The sequence below is a fragment of the Poecile atricapillus genome, chromosome 5, assembly GCF_030490865.1.
Source record: "Poecile atricapillus isolate bPoeAtr1 chromosome 5, bPoeAtr1.hap1, whole genome shotgun sequence".
In the NCBI taxonomy this organism is placed as follows: domain Eukaryota; kingdom Metazoa; phylum Chordata; class Aves; order Passeriformes; family Paridae; genus Poecile; species Poecile atricapillus.
In genome coordinates, this window is record NC_081253.1 from 37,997,837 (window position 1) to 38,018,878 (window position 21,042).

Sequence of the window (21,042 nt, forward strand, 5' to 3'; positions counted from 1 at the left end):
ACCAAGTACCGGACTCTGGCCTTGAAGGCACCTGCAAAAGAAAAGTCTTGGGAAAGCCACGGGCCACCAAGGGCCGCAGTCTTGCACCGCAGGCACCTGCAAAAGAAAAGCCTCAGGAAAGCCACGGGCCGGCAAGGCCCGCAGTCTTCCCCTGCAGGCCCCTGCAAAAGAAAAGCCTCGGGAAAGCCACGGGCCACCAAGGCCCACAGTCTTGCCACGAGGTCACCTGTAGAAGAAACGCCTTGGAAAATCTCCGGGTAAGACACAAACGAGTGCGCTGTGTGGAGGCTCCTCACAGCACCGCTCTGGCGCGTCCTGTCCCGTCACGTGCACTGGGCACTGTGGTGTTGCCCTGTCACCACCAGCCCCTATGTCACCCTGTGTCACAAAGGGCCCTTGGACACCCTGTCCCTTTCCATTCCACGGTTACCAGGCTGCACCGTGTCACAAAGGGCACTTGCACTCACTGCCACCTGCCCTGGTTTCGCTCCCATCCCCCCCAAAGTGGCCCAGGTTGGAAGGAATCCCTTGCCCAAAGTGTCTAAGACAGCATGACAGGATCTTTAGGAACGCCTCAAACCATCAGCAAACGCTGCCCTGCTCTGCAGGCTCAGGGCAGCAGAAGGAGCCCCCAGGGCTGCCGACGCAGCCGCAGCAGGAAGGGCACGGGGCCTTGCACAGAATCTGTACAGGGGCCTGGCAGCACTGAAATCAGCAAGTGTGGCAGAGTCCCCACTGAGGCAGACCTGCCACCCCAGCCGAGCCCTGGCAGTGCTGGTGCCCTTCTCCTGCCCCAGAGACCTGTGCCCCTGGGGGGTTCCTGTGCCAGAGGGTGGCCAAAGCCCACGTGCATTGGGGGCTGGGCTCCTTCCTGCAGGGGCTGTTGGCAGGAGCATCTGGAACAACTGCTGGCAACTCTTAGTCTTGGTCAGATTAATTACATTAATTTGAATTATTTTCCCATTGAAGTAATTTCATGCAGCTCCAAAAACATCTTTGTTGGGAAGGCACAGAAGGATCTGGTGGACTTCATCAATTAATTGGAATGGCCAGAGAATGTGAAAGATGTGCAAGTTTGCTTCCCATCTCAAAGCAGCAAGTCCTTTGCCTTGACATCATTCATCGAGTGTCACTTTACAAAATGTAATACTACACAGAGGCTAAAAAAAGGCCATTCCTTGGTTGGCATGCCTTTCGTTTTCTATGGAGGGATGATAATATCCTAATTCTCTGAAGGATTAAAGCTCTCAAGGAATGACAGTCCACTCAGTATTACAAAAGTACTCCAAACAATTGAGTAGCTTGCAAAAACGCTAATCCTCCCCCTGGTACAGATATCTAGGTGGCCAATAAATTACAGCTCTCCCCTCTTCTTTTGTTGCATGAGAACCAGGACCACTAACAGGAAAAGTCACAGATATTCCTTATGTCCTCCATAAACAAGGCTGTGCCAAACCATGGATGATGCTGTCAAACTGACTCTAAATCCAGCCTAGACCTCTCACTTCCAGACAACTCCTTCCCCAACACACCCACCAACACCAACGCCCCCAAAACACGCTCACAGAACTCCTCAACACCCCACCAGCACCCCCAGCTGTTCCCATCCCTCCACAGAGCTTTCCCACCCTCCAGCAGACCCCCTGGTTCCCTGCACATGCCATGGCATGGCACTCAGCAGGATCTGCTCCAAGGCCTTCCGTGGTAGCAAGCTCAGGATGCCAGGCCAATGGTTCCTGGATCATCCTTCCCACTGACCCTTCCTGTGCACGGCTCTTCCATTTACACATTTGAGCTCAGCTTGGACTTCTCCCCTTAAGCAGGATTGCTGGGAAAGGATGGAGAGCAGCCTGGCAAGCTCTTTCTCCAGCTTCCTCTTTACTCTTGGGGCAGCTAGAACATTCCACAGGAAAGCAACTGGTGCCACAAGGAGTGGGCAACGTCAGGGGACATCACTCAGGACTGCGATATCCTGAGGGAACACTGCTGGGCTTGGCCTTTGGGTACCTGCACAAACTTCAAGTCAGTGGCCTTAGTTTCCAGGACAGCCCTGTGTTGGCCAGCATCCTGACGTGGATGCTGGACTGCTGCAAGGCGCTGCTGGGACCCAGCAGGACAGGACTGGCTGTCTTGTTTACATGTTGAAAATGAGTGAGATTGTATTTAGCTAGAAATTTAGGGATCCCTGAATTTGATAAGGAGCTGTGCCATTATAAGCTTAGAAATTATTTTTGATTCTGAATTTTAGCTGTTTTGTAGCATTTAATTTTGTTTCAATACAGCAAAGTAGAGGCCCTTCTTTTGGTTTGGATTCTTTAGGGAATTGTTTCCCATCTGAAAGGAAGACTCTGTGAAGGCAGCGGTTGTCCGGGCCACAAATACAGGCCATGAAGAAACAGAAGATGTGGCTGAGACCTCTTACATCCCACACTAAGGAGTCAGCCAAGGGAAAGGAGCATTTGGGAGTCATGCCTGGGGGAGGAGGGACAGGCAGTGGGGTTATGGCTGTCTCTTAGCTGGGGGACATGGCTCAAAGGGCAGATGGCTGAGGTTTTGGTGTTGGACTGCTGCTGCCCAGAGGATCCACTGCTACTGCAGAACTTTTCCATCACTGTGTCTCTTTAATGTGGGTGAGCCTCTGCTCCCAGGTGTGGCCATGTAACTGGGTCCTTTCAATACCCGATCACTCTGGGAGGGATCCTCACCATGTGCTTGGGTGCCTCAGGGGAAAACAGGGACCCCGACCACCTCTGAAAGGGAGGAGTTTCATGGCTGCTTGTGGGAGCCCAGCAGCTGCTGCTGTTGCCAGGGCATTACTCAGGTGTCAGCCAGGGAACAAGCAAAAACAATCCCCCCTCCACCTTTTTTCTCCTTCCAGGGCTGCCCAGACCATGCTGTTTCTGCCGCTGCTCTGGAGTTTTAGTACACTTTGAGCTCAACATCCCTGGGTCTGCCCAGCCTCATGCTGCTCCTGCCACAGCTTTGAGCTCATTGCTAAACTGTTTGCCACCCCGGGCCTGCACTCCTCTGCTGTTCCATCCTGGCCCCTCGAGGTTCCTGCTATAGTCGATTTCACCAACTTTATATCACCCCACATTTGGGTGCCTAAACGACTGCAGTGGGTCAACCCTGGCTGGGTGCCAGGTGCCCACTCTGTCACTCTCTTTCCCACTGGGGCAGGGAAGAGGATAAGACAGAGAACAGCCAGCAGGGTGAGATAAGGCAGTTTTATTACAGTAAAATAAAGAACTAAACAGAGATCTGTGTCTGCATGGGCTGAAAAGAAAAAAGTCACTCTCTACTTCCCATCAGATGTTTGGACATTTTCTGAAAAGAAGGGCTTCAGCACGCGTAACGGCTCCTCCAGAAGGAAAACACTGAAAACTCACAAATGCTCCCCCCCTTCCTCCTCTCTCCCTGAGCTTAGCTCTCTGAGCTGTTGACATAAGATGTGGAATATCCCTTTGGCTAATTTAGGTCATTTGGCGTGGTTGTGTCCTCTCCCAGCATCTTGCCCACTCCCATCCCCTTTGATGGGGGAAGGAATGTCAGAGAGACAGCACTGCCCGGCAGTAGCCAAAACACTGCTCTGTTCTCAACACCCACCCAGGAACCAATGCAAAGCACGGCACTGGAAGGGCTGTGAACTTTACCTTGGTCAGAACTAATAGAGGTGCTATGGAAAGTTTTGGATTCTGGCATGTGCGTGCCCTTCTGCACCTCAGGCCAGACCGTCCTGACAAAACCCATTCAATGACCAGCAGAATTGCATATTCTAAAAACAGGGGAACCTACCTCAACCCCTCCACAGTCAGCTAAGAATATCTCTGCTGCTGCTACAAAAATTCACTACTTACCAACAAAACACAAACGTGCAGATTAAATGATCCCAGCCTCTGTAGAAATGATTCTTAATGTATGAAGACCGTTTCTGAGAGGGACCTTAACTGAACTAAGAGATTGTTCAGTTGGGAGATGACACAAAGTCTGGGAAGATGTAGTGCTCAGCGATGCTTTGAACTGCCTGCAAACCCCAAGAAAATCAATCCCAACATGGGGAAACCTCCTGTATCTCATGATGTCTCATTCACCAACATCTGAGCAAAACACATCAAGTATGTGTAAAGCTAAAGGTGTAGAGCTGTCACTGTGAAAACTGGAATGGAAATAGTAGAAGGAAACGCAAAAGTAGACGGGCAAGTGTGAGAAAGGAGCAAGGCTGAAAGTGCAGAAGATTGCTGGGAAGCCTGGAAGAAAGTAGATTACACACTATCTGAGAACAGGAAAGGCGTGCTGTTTCTTCCCAGCTTGCAAGCCTTGAGAAAAGTAACAAACTGTCAGGCCCATGGATTTATTAGAGGCCTGCAGCCATGTTGCTTGTGAAGGACTGAAGAGATTGTCACACTGTTGAACACCGTCAGGTTCATGGGTGAGCCACGAGCCCGGGCTCCCTCCCCGCCCCGCCGCAGCTCGGCCCCAGCCCCGGCTGCTGCCCCGGCAGCGGCACCCGGGCCCGGCGCCCTGGAGCCCCGGCTGCCCTCGGGGCTGCTGCCGGCCTCTGGCAGCCGTGCCCTTGGGCTGAGTCAGGATGCGGCAAGGGCTGGGGCTGAGCCCTGCCGGGGCGGGAGGCCGTGTGGCCCCAGGGCTGGCAGCGCCGCTGGCAGGGAGCTGTGCCGCCGGGGCCCTGACAGGCTCTGTGTTCCCAGGGATGGCCGGGGAGCACCTGAGGGGGCAGCAGGAAGAGCTGCAGGCCCTCATCGAGGGTGAGTGAGGGCTGGCAGTGAGGGGCAGGCACTGGGGGAGCTGAAATGCCTGGGCAGGGAGCTGCAATCCCTGCCCCGGCTTCAGAGGGCTTTTCTCCCTGTGTGGACACCTTGGTGTTGTGGGAATATCACAGAGAGATTTCAAGGCTGTGGGGGGTAGATTTGGGTGGGGTGACCAGGACCTTGCAGCTGATCCTGTTGGCCTCTTCCCTCTTGTGGCCACAGCAAGAGCAGGCTGGCATGGCCCTGGCAGCACTTTCTCCTAGGATTGCCACAGATCTGGGCTCTGATCGTGGCTCTGTTCCCCTCTCTTCCAGCACTTCAAGCTCTGAGAAGAGATGACAACGCTTCTCAGAGGAACACAGTTTTTCAGAAGCATTTATTGAACGAACAGCAGATGTTCGCTCGTCTGCTACTTTAGGAGAACAAGTCTTCATATGAGATGCTATGGAAGATGAGACTACGCTGAAACCAGAAGATTCCAGCTGGAGCTCCAGGCACAGCTGACAACTGGCACAGCTGAGCCTATGGGAAGCTCGTATGGCTTCAGCCCTGTCCCTGCCTGTAGATAGCTCTGTCCCTGCAGCCCACAGACACTTCCCATCCCTTCTTTTTCCCTCCAGTTTCCCTCCCTTTTCACAACTCCCTGCCTCCAGCCCTCAGACCTTGCCCATCCCCTTTTTTGCCCCTCAGCTCATCCCTTTGCTTCGCATCCCATCAATAAACAGGTTGGCTTTTTCTCTTGACCTGCATCTCTGTGGAGTTGAAGGGTCACAAATCCAGAGCGCTGTGACACATAGGCCCCTCCTGCTGTTCTCTCCTGCGCTGTGTTCTGTGCAGAGACGCAGAGGAACGAGCGCAGATCGGGCTGGAAAGGTCCTTGTGCTGAAGGTCTGCTTCCACAGGATTGTGGAGTTAAAGGTTTAACTGAGCACCTTGAAGGCCTTGGATTTCGGAAGAGCCAAGCTGAATATGCCCTGAACCCGGCTGTGAAGTGTTGCACTATATTAGAAATGGCGAGATATATGAGATATATTCTTCTCTGGCTGGGTTGATCAAGAGAGCAAGATTTATTATTTTTGATCTTCATTTATAGACATCTTTGAGAAGGTCCGAGTGGTAAAACACTGGGCATTAAACTTACACATCATTATCATTGGAGAAGTGGAACACTACCCCTTGGCTGCTTCTTGCAAGTAAACAGCAAGGATCCTAAACAACACCTGCAAAGATAGTTGTCTTTCTCCAAGGATTGTTTGGATTCTTCCTTATGCTTCCTCAGGCCAGAGTGAGAAGCTTGTGTGACCTAGTTGCACACAGGCTGTGTTCCCTGCTTGCTTTTTGCATTTAGCAGCCAGAGCTCCTCTTTTTCTTTTTAGGGCAGAAAGGCAGCATTTGGAATGTCCTGCTAGGCCCCTGCAGGAAAGAGAACCAGCCCAGCATGAGAGGTCCCTTTAGTAACTTGTTGATTACCAGACGGAACCTGAATTGGACACTGACTTAGAATGGTCAGGGAAGGTCTCTGGCACATGCTGTCAAATCCTTTATGCATTACCATCAACTCCTGTTGTTCATTCTTGCAAGGAATCAGTTCAACTTGGCAAATTGGAGGTAATTTACTGAAATATGGGTATGATCTAGTATCAGTATCCAACTGTAGCAGAGAAAGACTCTTTAACCGATTAGGGTTAAAAAATGTATGTTTATTGGCAGTGCTGGGCCGATGGGCAGGGTCACCCCTTAGTACACAGGGCCCTGAGTTCAGGTGAATACAGGCTTTTTATTTACAGAAATATTGAATACAAATATGTATTCATAACTCAGTTACCAGCCACTCTACGCTTCTTATGCTAATTAGAAACAAAAGCAATTTAGCATGGGCAGTTTGTTCCTTGAGTCGGTGGTCTCGTTATGGGGAGGTGTCACATAACGGAGGAAGGGATATGGCTCTTCCTCATTCTGACCTTTCTACTTTTTCAGTCCAAAGTGACAAATGAACCCCTGGCCATGTTCCTAGTTTCATGTTTCCAGTTAGTTTCAGGTTTGCCATTGTCTTATGTTCTTGAAGTTCCTCACAAGATTCTACGTTTCTCATTACAAGCCCAGCTGAAAAAACATAAGGTTGACAGACAATTAGTTATTGGCTAATGACTAGCTCCTCATTCTAGTAGTGCCTCTCTATTAAATTTAACAAGGGTTAGTGTGGTGGTGCATATTTCTGGGAGTTACCTAGTTTCTTTGTGGACCTTCTAGGCAGCTGTGACGTGTTTTTCCCCTCCCCTCCCTGTCCCTGAAACATTATCCCATTGGTTGGTGTTATATGTCCCCCCGCACCTCTCCCGAGGTTTCAAAAAGTCCGGGAAGGAGAAATCCGGTCTCTTCTCCCCTGGAAACCAGCCAGAATAAACATCCTCCGTTACCCTGGAGGGAGAACCAGCACTTTTTGATCTTTTCTTGGTCGTGAAAAATCTCCCCGACCCCTCCATCGACAGAGCTAGCTTGGATTACTTCGGGGGGCTAAGGGAAGATCGCTTCAGGTTAGTTTTTTATTAGATTTAACAAAAATTAATTTCAATTAAGGTTTTAGCTTTTTTAATACCTTAAATTCTTCAAAGTTTATGCTTCATTCCCCACTTCCTCTTTAAAATGAGTAAATTCTTTTACTCAATATACAGACTCTTCATCTATCAAGGCTGTATGGCCAGCTTCTTTCAATACTAAGCCACATGCTGTTGATAGTCATGTCAAAGCTGTCACTTTTTGTAATATTTTCCAATTCCAAACAAGCATTGCAATAGATAAAATCAAACTAATGCCCACTAAAATAAGCAAAACAACAATAGGGTCTATCAGGGTATGAAGTATACCAGTTGCTGTTGGTGACCATCCAAAAAGCACATCCCACCACTGATGAGACAAGTGTTCTGCAAATCACTTGAAAACTCTTTTGATTGTCTCAGTATCATGATGTATAGTAATCAAAGTCTTTTTCCCTACATCTTGAATTTCTTTTAGGATCTCTTTCAATTCTTGATGTTTTAACAATTGGGCGACTAAGGCCAAATTCATTCCTATAGGCACAGGTGATATTTCTTGCACTGTTGCCAAATTTGCCTTTATGTATTGCTGTGATACTATGGGTGCTTGATAGGAAAAATCACAGCCTTCCATTTCAATAAAGTTACAAGCACACAAGTTAAACTGAGTTTCATTCCCTATTTGATTGTCTACCATTATGGTGGGACATGCTGTCCTGAGACAGACACAACCTTGTCCTACATATGCAAGCAAGGTGGTTTGGTTCACTGAATGCATTTCAAAGTGACAAGTGCTCTGATCTGTGTCTAAGCAAGTGTCTTTATCATCTTCCAAAATTCCTTCACATATGGACCCTAATTGTTTCCTCATAGAACAGGGTTTCAAATCGATGGTCCACCACTTTCCCTCAACCTCTCGTGCCCACATTCTGTGTTCTGAAGGATATAACACTGCTTTCTCATGATTTCCTCCTAGGGCCACTACTGAATAGATTAAACTCACTGACACACCAGACATGGTCAGGACAAAGGCTGTCACCACACTTACCATAAAAATCATAGGTGAAATTAACTAAAACCCACCAGACTTGCAGTTCCCTCTCCATATTGGAAGCATTGTCCCAAACAATTTGACGAATTTCAACAGGGAATATCCCCTCTCCAACTTCTCTAATGACTGCAGCAGCCACTGACTGCATCCACAACGGTGCCTGTGTGCAGCCAAGAGCCAAAGAAACGTCTTTACTAGCTGTGCCTTGGGCTTTAATCATGCATTCATGGTCTCCTTCTTCTGTGTTTTCCCATTCGGGCAACACTTTAGTCAGCTCCCAATGATTCTTGCCCAACGCCAACAAGGACGATTGCAGAGGGTGCTGTAATTTGATTAACTCACTCCCTACTGTAGTCAGCTGATTCCTTAATAATTCTGATTCTACAGTGTTCAAAACTCCTAATCCTGTCAGTTAAGTTAACTCCTAATAGTCCAGTTAGGTCTCTTTTTCTTTTAGAAGGTATATGTTTTTGAAGCCAATTGATCCAATCTATGAAAGAATTTTGAGAAACAGGGCACACTGTGGCCGAACAGCAGAGGCATTTACTTGCATTCCCATTTCTATGCTTTTCAGGGACCATTTTGGGTTTGTCAGCAGCCTTTGAATTCCTGTCTTTTTAATGGCATATGGTCCAATCTTTGTGATCATGGGTGTTATTCGTTGTTTTTCTTCTTTTTCTGAAATTTTTGGCACTTGGGTGATCACAGTCTTTCTCAGCACTTTGGGGGTGGTTTTGGCCTTGCTTCCAGGGGCAACACATACCTGGGTGATATTAAAATCAATACCATACCTCTTCACTGAACCCCCTTCTATCTTCATTCTGAAGTCAGGACACTTGGACAAGCATTTGTCACAACACTCGGGACCCATCCAGATGATTTTCATGGGCGGATGATGAGCCTCATGAAATCCATCTTGCACAAATTCGTACTCACACCCCCAAACATTTCTCCCTGCCCACAAACTCGCCTTTGTGACTTTTAGCATCATGCTCAAAGCTTTACGTGCATGAGGATTGTATGCTTTTCCGTAGCAGCCGTTTATCTCAGTTATATTGTGTCTACGTGGTGCTGTTCAATTGTAGCTGTGGCCAAAATTACAAAAGTCCCAACTTTCCACATTATGTCCATAATGACTAAGAGTTCGTTTACTCAGTGTTCCGAGTGAGTTTCAGCTTCAATTCTTCTTCACCTGGCGTGACTTTCCAGATTCCTTTGGGGGCTTTCTTCACTCGGGAGCGATGAATCCAGACTTTCTGTTCCTTGATCTTGATTGCAGTGAAGGTGGTGAGGAGCAGCTGGAATGGTCCTTCCCACTGAGGTTCTAGGGTCTTTTCTGCAAAAGACTTAACATACCCATAATCCGCAGGCTGTGCATCATACACTGGCCCATCTAATTCCCTGTTCTGGGCTCCAGCCACACACTTTCCAGTTTCCTGAAGTTGTTTATTCAAGGCCACCATGCAGCTGTACAAGGTTTCTTCCCCAACTTGAGTAGGTGTTGTTCTCTCTTGGACTGCATATGGCCTCCCGTACAATATTTCAAATGGACTTAGTTTCAGTTTGGCTTTTGGTTTTCTGTGGATTCTCAATCATGCCAGTGGAAGAGCTTGAGGCCAGGTTAAATTTGCTTCTTGTCCCAACCTCATGATTTGTTGCTTAATCCAATGGTTCATTATTTCTACTTGGCCACTTGATTGAGGATGATACGGAGTATGCAGTTCCAAATCTATTCCCAAATGGCGGCTGATTTGTTGTCCAATTTTTGAAATGAAGTGGGGCCCTCTGTCTGAGGAAATGGTGGCTGGAGCTCTAAAACATGCTATTATTTCTTGCAATAATGCTTTGGTTACCTCTTGAGCTTTAGCTGTCCTAGCAGGGAAAGTTTCTGGCCACCCTGAAAAGGTATCAGTTAGCACCAATAGGTATTGATACCCCAATTTCCTGGGCAATTCTGTCAAGTCAATTGTCCATTGCTGCCCAGGTCCACAACCTTTCCCAATTTGTCCAATTTTAGGTTTTGGGATATTCTTAGGATTAGTTTGGAGGCAAAGACTACATTGGTGAATTACTTGTATAACCATACTTTGCAATTTTCTGGCTATAATTCTTTCTTTCAAATAATTATATGGGGCATCTACTTGCCAATGTGTTTTCTCATGTTCTTTCTGTATTAGTGCCCACAACAGGTAAGAAGGTACCACATGTTTCCTTTTTGTTGTTATAGCCCAGCCCTCTTGATTGTGACTTGTCCCCTTTGCTTTAATAAGTTTTTTGACTTTTTTATTATACACTGGCTTACCTTCAATGGAAATTTTCCCATCTGGTATTAATGTTGCCTCAACTGCTTCTTTAAGTACCTTACCTTTGGCTGCATCTTTTGCCTCTCTGTCTGCCAGCTCATTTCCTTCTTCCAATTCAGAGCTCACTTATTGGTGTGCTTTGATAAGCAGGATTGCCACCATTTCAGGTAGCTGTACTGCATCTAACAGTCTCCGTATTTCTTGTGCATGTTTGATATTTTTCCCTTGTGAGTTCAACAGTCCTTTTTCTCTCCAAACAGCTCTGTGTGCATGGACTACCCCAAATGTGTACCTTGAATCCGTATAGATGTTAATTTCTTTTCCTTTTGCCAGCTCTAATGCCCAGACTAAAGCTATTATTTCAGCTTTCTGTGCAGAGGTGTTTGTTGGGAATGATCCAGACTCTATTCCCTCGCGGCTTGTGGTAACTGCATACCCAGCATGCCTCTTTCCACTGATAATGTAACTGCTTCCATCAGTGAACTGGGTCTCAGCATTCTCAAGCGGAGTATCCCTCAGCTCAGGGTGACTGGAGTAGGTGGCTTCGATGGTCTTCAGGCAGTCGTGGATCTCTGGTTCTCCCATGCTCCCGCTGAGGAATGAAGCTGGGTTCACAGTGTTAGTTACCACAATCTCAACATCATCCTGTTCTACCAATATGGCTTGATATTTCAGGAACCCCTGTGGGGAAAGCCAATGTCCCCCTTTCGCCTCCAGTACTGCAGATACTGTGTGGGGCACTGGCACAATCATCTTCTGCCCAGGGTGGACTTGTGTGCCTCTTGAATATTGACTGCCACTGCTGCAACGGCTCTGAGGCATCCTGGCCACCCTTTGGCTGCCGTGTCCAGCTGCTTGGAGAGGTAGGTGACTGCTCTCCGATATGGGCCTAGGCTCTGTGCCAGTATTTCCAGGGCCATCTCTTGTTTTTTGTGAGAAAACAGAAGGAATGGTTTACTCACTTCTGGAAGTCCCAGGGCCGGAGCTGACACGAGGGCCTTCTTCAGCTCATCAAAGGCTCGCGTTGTTTCTTTTGTCCATTGAAGATCCTTGACCCCCTTCGTAATCAAAGCATACAGAGGTTTAACAAGCAACCCATAGTTCTAAATCCACAGCCTGCAAGACCCTGTCATCCCTAAAAAGGTTCTCAATTCCTTCACCATCTGGGGCTTCAGGGTTTGGCATATTGCTTCTTTACCATCTTGCCCCAAAGGTCTTTGTCCAGCACTCACTTCATATCCGAGATAAATAACTGTTTGTTTTACCGTCCAGTCCACACATGCCTCTTGGCTCCTGGTGGCTATTGAGAGATTGTCCATGTCCTGGAGTAGCTGTCCTTCTCCTGACGGGGGTTCCCATTTGCGAGCCAATCTCCAAAAATAGTAGGGGAATTCTTGTACCCTTGTGGCAGCATTGTCCATGTGAGCTGAGTTTTTCACCCAGTCTTGGAGATTTCTCATTCAGATGCAAAATTTTTCTGGCTGGCTTCATGGTGAGGGAGGCAAAAGAATGCATCCTTTAAATGTAAATCATAAACCAGGATAATTCAGATGTGAAAGGGGTTAACAAGGGATTGGCAACCACTGGATACAGATCCTCAGTTATCTTGTTAACAGCCCTCCAATCTTGTACTAACCTGTACGACCCATCTTCTTCACTGGCTTCTTCTTCACTGGCAGAACAGGAGTGTTAAATTAGATTGACACTCCTTCAATAGCCCTATTTGTAAAAAGGTTTCAATAATTGGGCTAGTTCCTTCTTTATCCTTCATCCTCAGGAGATATTGTTTGACCCTCACCGGTTGTATTTTCTCTTTCAACTTAATTTGGACTGGTGGTGTGTTCTTTGCTCTTCCTGGTACATCAGAGGCCCATACCCCAGGAAATACTTCATCCATTATTTTCCTAAACTTTTCCTTTTCATTATCCCCTTTAATTTCTTTGGTTATTAGCATTAAACTTAACAATCCCACATACTGTTGGTCTTTTACTTCCAAGCTAATTTCTCCATTTTGAAAAACTATTCTTGCTTCCGACTCCTTCAACAAATCTCTGCCTAAGAGGGTAGATGGAGCATTTGGCATATATAAAAACAGATGAATTGCCCATTGTTTTTCCAATTTATACTTCAAAGGTTTACAAAAAATATGCTTTTTCAGATTGGCCAGTTGTCCCCCTTACCATCACATAATCTTTTGTTACGGTGTTAGGGTTCAGGAACACATAATCACAGAATGATTATATGAAGGTGCTTTATTGAAGAGCTCTGGGTGTCAGGGGTACACAAACCCAAATCTGACCCATCTTGGTTTTGAAATTAACATGTTTTATACTCTATCATTATATAATTTACATATTAATCATTAAACTTTCATTGTTCTGTTGTATACATTGTTTTTACCCAAGCAAGGATTACTCATGATCACCCCCAGCCCCCTAACATTGTTTCTCATGTTCTATAAACAATAATTATATCTAATCACATCTAACAATTGTATCATTTATCATATATTGATTACACAGGTGCAGTTTGACATGATCTTTAGCAAGCACAAGGCTTAACATTTCCCAGGGCCTACTTTTCTCAGGGCTTTTCAAGCCTGACTTTCTTTCCAAGTCCCTGAATTTTCTAAGATTTTAAAACTTTTTACTATCACAAGTATTAGAGCCTTATTCAACACTGAAAATGTTGCTCCTGTATCTCTTAGAAATTCCACTTCTTTTTCTTTAGTCCCTAGCTTGGGAGCTATAACCAGAGGGTCCCCTGGGGTAGGGCCCTCTGGTCCTCTTCAGTCTTCTTTTACATGAGCAACCTCCCCCTTTCCCTTCCGATCATCTCTCCTCTGTTCATCACTTTTTCTTACTTCTGGGCACTGATTTTTCCAGTGTCCAGATTTCTTGCAAAATGCACATTGATCCCTTCCCAGTTGGGGTGGTCCTCTGTCGTGGTTTTAAAACAGTAACTAAAAAATTACTTATTTCTTGCTCTGAGATATGGATTAGAGCAAGAGCAAAACAGGCTTAAAATTTAAAAAGGAATAAAGAAAGTTTATTAACAAAGTACAAGAATAAGAACACCAGAATAAACTTCCAGAAAACCCTTTTTATCCCCTGCTACCCACCATTCCCTTGCACACATGACAACATAGAGACAAAAACTTTGGAACTTTGGTGTTTAAACCAGTTCCAATTCCTGCTAGAGTCTTTTCATCAGTCTTTGTAGAGAAACAGAAGTCTTCCTCTGCTAATCTATGGAGTTTCTCACAAGAAAGCTATTTCAGTTATAGCTTTCTATTTTTCTGATGCCGGCTGCTCTGAAATCTTGTCATTAGAGCTCACTCCTCCCATTTCACATCACTCTGAGGTGTGTATGGGCCATGAGTCTAGGGATGTAATTTTTAAGGATGAATTATTCAAAGGCAAAAGTCTTCTTCATCTGTCTTTGTGAGCTTTCCTGGAAACAGTTTTCACATTGGCTCTGAAGGCCTCAAATCTTCAACTATTACTCTATCTCACTCTGTTCCAGCACCTCACTGTATCTCAATTACTCCACCTTTTGCTCAAAATCCAAACTTTGAACACTCCATTCCTCCCTATATACTCTGTCATGAATTAAAGGAGTTTGTTCAAGACCCTATTGTCCATCTCCATAGCTTTAACAGAAAAATATTTCAGCTTATAAATCATCTCCTTATTCTCTACCTTTTCTGAAGCTTAATTCTTTTCTGTACTGTCTCTGATAGTTTATAAAGTCTCTTTACATGTTGATTACTCTCTTTTTCTCTCTCTGGATAAAAGGATTAATCTGCAAGTCTCATCTGGGTAATTGTGATAAATTTATACACCCAAATCGGTTTGGTCAATTGAAAATTTATTAATTAGAGCAAGCAAGGTATAGGCAAAAACAGCGCTGGGCGACAGGGGGCCTCCGTTCCGTAGGGCTCCGCCAACTGCCGTGCGCGAACCACTTCCCGCTCTTCCTTTTATACGTCCGGTGACGTGTCTTTAGGCTGGTACTCTGCGCATGTGTCGTCTGTTGCTAGGGGTCTTCTTCTACCTCCTGGTAGTCGTGGTGATGAAGGCTGACAGTCTCCCTCAGGTAGGTCTCCCCTTGCAAACCCCTCCCGACATGGTGAAGGCGCCTCACCCTGGTCGGGCCCCCGGAACTAGAACTGGGCAACACATCCCAAGTAAGGGCATGTTTTGCAACATGCCTTGAGCAAGTACAAACCACACAAACCACAATGTTCTAACCATGTTCTGCAGCATGCCTTAAGCAAGTATAAACCACAAACAAGCACAAACCACAATGTTCTAACATGTCTTAAGCAAGCACAAACAAAGGTTATACATCACCGCTAATTTTCCATTCTACTTTCTTAGTGAACAAAATACCCTTGTTTTTATCACAGTAATGAAAGGGTTAAAATCTTGCCCAGGCTTTGTAGATGGTTCTGTGATCTCTGCCGGAACAGGAGCTGGAGCTGTCTTCGATAGAAGATTCTTCATGGCTGCTCTGGAGAGTGTGGTCGCTGTCTCAGCCTGCCGCATGTCAAGAGCTTTTTTTTCCTTTCTTTACTTGGCAGTCTCTGGTGAATTCAGTCACAGCAAAAACTGCAGCTGAGCCGGGGACCGGCCTGGCCCGGCCAGAGCCCGGGGTGAAGCCCCGCAGGCCCCATCTCCCGGCCAGGAGACGCGGCAGGCCCAGCCCAGCCCCGGCCCGGGCCGCATGGGCTGGGCAGAGAACAGGAGGCCAGCCGGAGCTCTGTTACCTTTCACAGCCAGGAAACAAAGAGAGCAAAAGTGCTCTGACTTTACATCTTAAGGAGGTGTTCACAGGTTGACTTAACTTTCTAATGGTCAAAACTGCTGTCAATTCTTAGAAATGACCGATAATTGGTCAGGAGAAAAGACTCCCATCAGCCACCAGCAGCTTCAACTTCTTTAGCTCCCAAAGCTATCTTAAAGGTAAAGCCACCCCATGACATCCTTTACCAGAGTGAGGTTCATCCCAATAGAGGTAGGCAATAAATGGTGGATCAGTGTGTGAATGGACTGTAAAAGGTGATAAGAAATAACTGGGACTACATAAGAAAAATCACCTCCTACAATCTTAGGAAAATTAGAAACACAAAAATTTGAATGATTTTTTTGTATTCACTACTAAGATTTCTAGAAGTACACTATCACAAGCAGTTCTCAAACATGCACATCCACGTCCTATATGCACAAGTACTGTTTCAGAAGTCTCGGTAGGATGTATTTCAAAGTTGCAGATATTTTGTTCTGTGTCCAAAGAAATATCTTGAGCTCTGGTTGCATTACTTTCACAGATAAACCCTTGTTGTTCCTGGACAATACAAGTTTCCAAATGCACAGTGAATTAAGTTACTAATTAAGTTTCCAAACCAATGGTTTGCCACTTCTCACCAATTTGACGGGCCCAATCCCTATGCTCAAAAGGATAGAGAGCAGCTCCATCATGATTCAGCCCTAATGCAATGACAGGGAATATTGAATGCACTGAAGCATTCCGTATAGTCCGTACAAAGGCTGTGGCTGTGTTTGTGCTGGGGTCACAGGTAAAATTTACTAGGTTCCACCAGGATTTAAATTATTTTTCCAAATCAGTGGCATTGTCCCAAATTATTTGTCGACTTTCAGTAGGAAAAGTACCTTCTTTGCCTTCTCTTATAATTGAGGCAGTAACTGACTGCATCCACAATTGAGCCTGAATGCAGCTAAGAAGAGCCAAAGAGATGTTATTTTGTGTAGCACCGAGTGCATCAATTATCAATTTGTGATCATTTACATTTTCCTTTTCCCAATCTGGCAATATGTTTGATAGCAACCACTGTTGGGTTCCCAAAGCCAATAAGGATGACTGCAGTGGTTGCTGTAATTTGGTTACATCCCCAGTTGTGGTAGCCAATTAATTCATCAGCACTTCTAAATCAATACTATTCAAAATTCCCAATCCTATTCCCACAACACAGGTTATGATCTTGTCATTCGTTTCTTAGAAGAATTACGATTTCACAACCAGGTGTCCGCCTCTCAAAAGAAGTTAGCAAAAAAGATGAACAAGCTGGCTGAACTTCTGAGACATTGTTTTGCATTAGCAATTTGACTTGGTTAAGAAACCACACCAAATTAATCAATATTTGTTGTTGGCCAGTTTTTCTGATTATATATGGCCCGATTTCAAAATTTCTCGGGCTCAGTATAACCGGTGGTTGGGTGGTGGCAGGTGTCACAACATTGACATCAAGTTCTCTCCAGTATTTGGTATTGTTTTTCCCCCACACAATTTGATGGGAAAATTGTACGTCAGTTAGCTTTAGCCAACTATTCTGATTTTGAATTTCACAAAACAGAACATGGCCATGAGGTCCCATGCCATAACTGTATACAGGTTCAATGTGGATTCAGCATTTAATTTTCAGGTTATTGTCACATCATCACCTTGCGTTCCCACAAAGGGAGGGAAAACATTATGTTTGTCATCCAGCACTGGGGGGGTGCTTACACCATGGTATGTGATCACTGCACTCAGTATGGGTTTTGCCACAGCATTGATTTTGAGTCTATAAATTAGACCTTTCAGACCTGACTGATGTGTCAGGTCATTTTGCCAATTACATGTTACAGAGGTTGATTTGGTTCAAGTGAAATGATACCGACAGTCAGTAGATTGTTTTTTACAAAGCTTCGTAATTTCCACTTGTTGGTACTGGGGTCCAGGGTATAGTAACCGATATTTTTCTGATGACAACACAGTATGAGGGGGGATTGTTTCTTATATGACCACACTGCTGTGGCACAGAGTTTTGCCATGATGTTGGGGTGCAAATTGCTTGTCACATCTGATTCTAGAAAATTTCTGATGATTGCAATGGTGGAAGTTTTCTTGTAAAGAGACTTTTCCACTTTTCTGCATCCTACCTTAATTTCTTCACCAATTGTTCCAGTTATCACTCTGGGCCAATCTTTTCAGTCCCAACCCCAGTCATTTTGACGGTACGTACCTCAAGAGTCGTGTAGTACTACGGTCACTAGGTTTGGGTGATGGTTTCTGGGGTAGGATCCTAGAACACATCAGGGGTACCTGATGGTAGCTTCAGACCACGGCCACTCAGCTGAGTTTTGGCCATGGTGTTGTGGTAAGATGCAGACAAGTATCTTACCATAGTAAGTACTTACTATTTAATACTAGTATTATCATGGTTTGTCTGGTCTTCATGGCCCTTGGTGTTCTTCTGTGGAAAGTGAACACAACAGAGTCTGCCCCCAAAAGGCAGAAACTTAAAATGATGGAATTACCCAGCGTGTGTTGATCCGATGCTCTTTTCCCAGAGTGTCGGAGGCCACCCATGCATATTTATTTGGAGAGGTTTTTAATACTAGTGGTACTTGCCCTACACTAGGAAGGTCCACCAGGGCAGGTTGTCCAGGCTAGTGTGCTGGATCCTTAGGGTCACTTGGTCCCCATAGAGTGGGAATTATGCTTGGGGCTTTTGGACAAAAGGCAGCGATTTTGGGACACCTGTTTACTCCCCATCTATCATTTACATTTTTTACAGCTTCTCTTAACCAAAGAGCCCAGCTTCACTCCTGTGGTTTAAGGAGCCATTTCAGGAAACCATTGGTCCTTTCTACAATCCCGTTAGCTTGAGGGCAGTAAGGGGTGTGAAAATCCATTTTATTCTTTCACCTTTTCCCAATTCTGTACAATTCTGGCAGTGAAGTGGGACCCGTTATCAGATTGAATTTCTTGTGGTTTTGGGAACATTCCAAACCACCCTTGCAATGCTTTGACAGTATTATCTCCTGTAGCTCATTTGAAAGCTTGGGCTTGGACCAACCCACATATAATCTCCACTCCTGCCAGCACAAAGTGTTTACCACCTGACTTCTTAAAGGGACCAATATAATCTACCTGCCACGCATCCCATAAGCCTTTACCCTTTCTTAAGTGCGTAGATCATCTTCTAAAGGATGCCTTTCTAGTCATCTGTGACATTGCTTGCAGGCTGATATGCAAGTTTTACACATTTCCCTGGTGACAGGCCAGCCACGGGCAAGAGCTTCTTTGTACAAATCTTTGGATCCTGTGTGCCGTCTTTTTACCTGCAGCCATTCCAATAGGAATTTCAAGTCCTCTGTAATTTGTTCTTCTTTCATACTGAAACATAAACTTTGAAGAATTTAAGATATTAGAAAAGCTAAAGCCTTAATTAAAATTACTCCTTGCTAAATCAAATTAAAATAGATAGAGAGGCCCTACTAGAATTAGGAGCTAATCATTAGCTGATAACTAATTGTCTGTCAACCTTGTTTTGTTCAGCTGGGCTTGTAATGAGAAACACAGAATCTTGTGAGGAACTTCAAGAACATAAGACAATTGCAAACCAGAAACTAACTGGAAACACAAAACTAGGAGCCTGGCCAGGGGTTCATTTGTCACTTTGGACTGAAAAGGTAGAAAGGTCACAACGAGGAAGAGATACATATTCCTTCCTCCTTTTGTGACCACTCCCCATAATAAGACCACCAACTCATTTCAAGGAGCAAACTGTGCATGCTTAATTGCTTCTTTCTTAATTGGCATAGGAAGCGGGGAGTGGGTGGTAACTGGGTTATGAATCTGTATTTACATTTAATATCTCGGTAAATAAAAGTCTCTATTCACCTGAACTCAGGGCCGTGTGTATTAAGGGGTGACCCTGCCCTTCGGCCCAGCACTGCCAATAAACACACACTCTGTAACCCTAATCGGTTAAAGAGTCTTTGTCCATCTCAGCTGGATACTGATACTAGATCATGTCCATATTTTGGTAAATCATTTTGGCGACCGTGGCAGGACTCTGCTCTCTCTAGCCCAGGGGCCAGCAGGAGTCCAGGACCCCCTTGGGTGCCCACCTGGAATGTTCTGGGAACATGGGGACTCCTGTGTCCTCACTGACAGCCCGGAGAAAGACCAGGAACTGCCAGAACTATGGAAAAAAAGATATGTTTAAAAATTGAAACAGGTACCTTTGAGGTGGTGTACGGTCTTCACAGGGTTAAAAGGCTCTTGATAAATAGATAAAATTGATAAATAAATAAAAGAGACATCTTTACATGCAACAAATGCCTTTGTGGTTTTGTTTGTATGTTTCCAGGGAATAATTGGTTTTAAGAGTGTGAGCTCTTAATTTGAGAGCAGGAGGAGCAGCGTAAGCTGCTGGTGGTTTGTGTTTCAAGCAGTGCCAGGAGCAGCACCGGGAGGTGATAGTTTGTGTCTTGAGGTGAAATGGTGGTAACAACAGGATTGCTGGTTTGCTGAGTTTTGGGAGCCGTGGAGGCTCCCATTTTGTTTGATTTGTGATTAAAAAGCGACCTGGTAGGTCACAGTTTGTGGTTTTGGTCCCAGGTTTAGGGACAAGAAAGGTCCTGGGGAGAGCTGTAAAGGTTGATTTTGGGTCAGAGGAATTAATTTACTCTAAGTGTGGAGTGACAAAGGTAGCAGGAAGCAGTATTAGCTGCTGGGGATTTGTGTGGCCAGCCGAGGGCCGAGGGGGGCTCGGCAGAGTGATTTGTGTCACAAGCTGAGAGAGGCTCAGCAGAGGTGATTTGCAGCAGCCGGTGCGCTGTTGGGCTGGTTGTTCTTGTAATATGTGTTAGTATAATTTGCGTTTTATTGTACACATATAAATACAAGTATAAAAACAGGTTTTATGTGTAAAACATAAACAACTTGAGATTGTAAAAGCAGCAGCTGGAAAACCAGGAATTTTCAAGAAAACGACTAAGCGATTAAGATAACACTGAGTAGAGGTGGGTATGCTCAAGCAAGGTAAGTGCTCTAAGGACTTGGTGATTAACGCTTGATACCGACTTGATCCGATTTTCTCGGACCATGCGTCTCAATGTCGGTTTCCCTAAGAAAACTACACAGACTAAAAAAAAACTCACCACTAGTCTACATCTCAAAGCCTGCTTCCCGAAAAACCAGTCAAACTTCATCTCCTTCTCAGAAAACTCATCAGCATTCCAGCAGGAGAAATATGAATATCTGATGTTGCCGCTGGTGATGAACAGATCACACGGACACAGGTCCAGGTGTGGTGAAAAGAAGAGAAGAGTTTATCTTTCCTCCCAGGATTTATAGGCTTCTGACCACGGCCAGGGATTGGATGGTCAGGATAACATTTCCCATTGCACTGGTGATGAGAGATGCTCGTCACAAGACCTGTAACAGAAAGAATGTACACATATCTATGTGTACAGTTACTGTCCTGTGCAAGTCTTTAGAAAACTATGTTAGGAAGCACAGAAGCTGAGTTTTCAGGGCGACAATCTAACAACACAAAAAAAAAAGAAAAAGAAAAAAAAAAGAAAGAAACT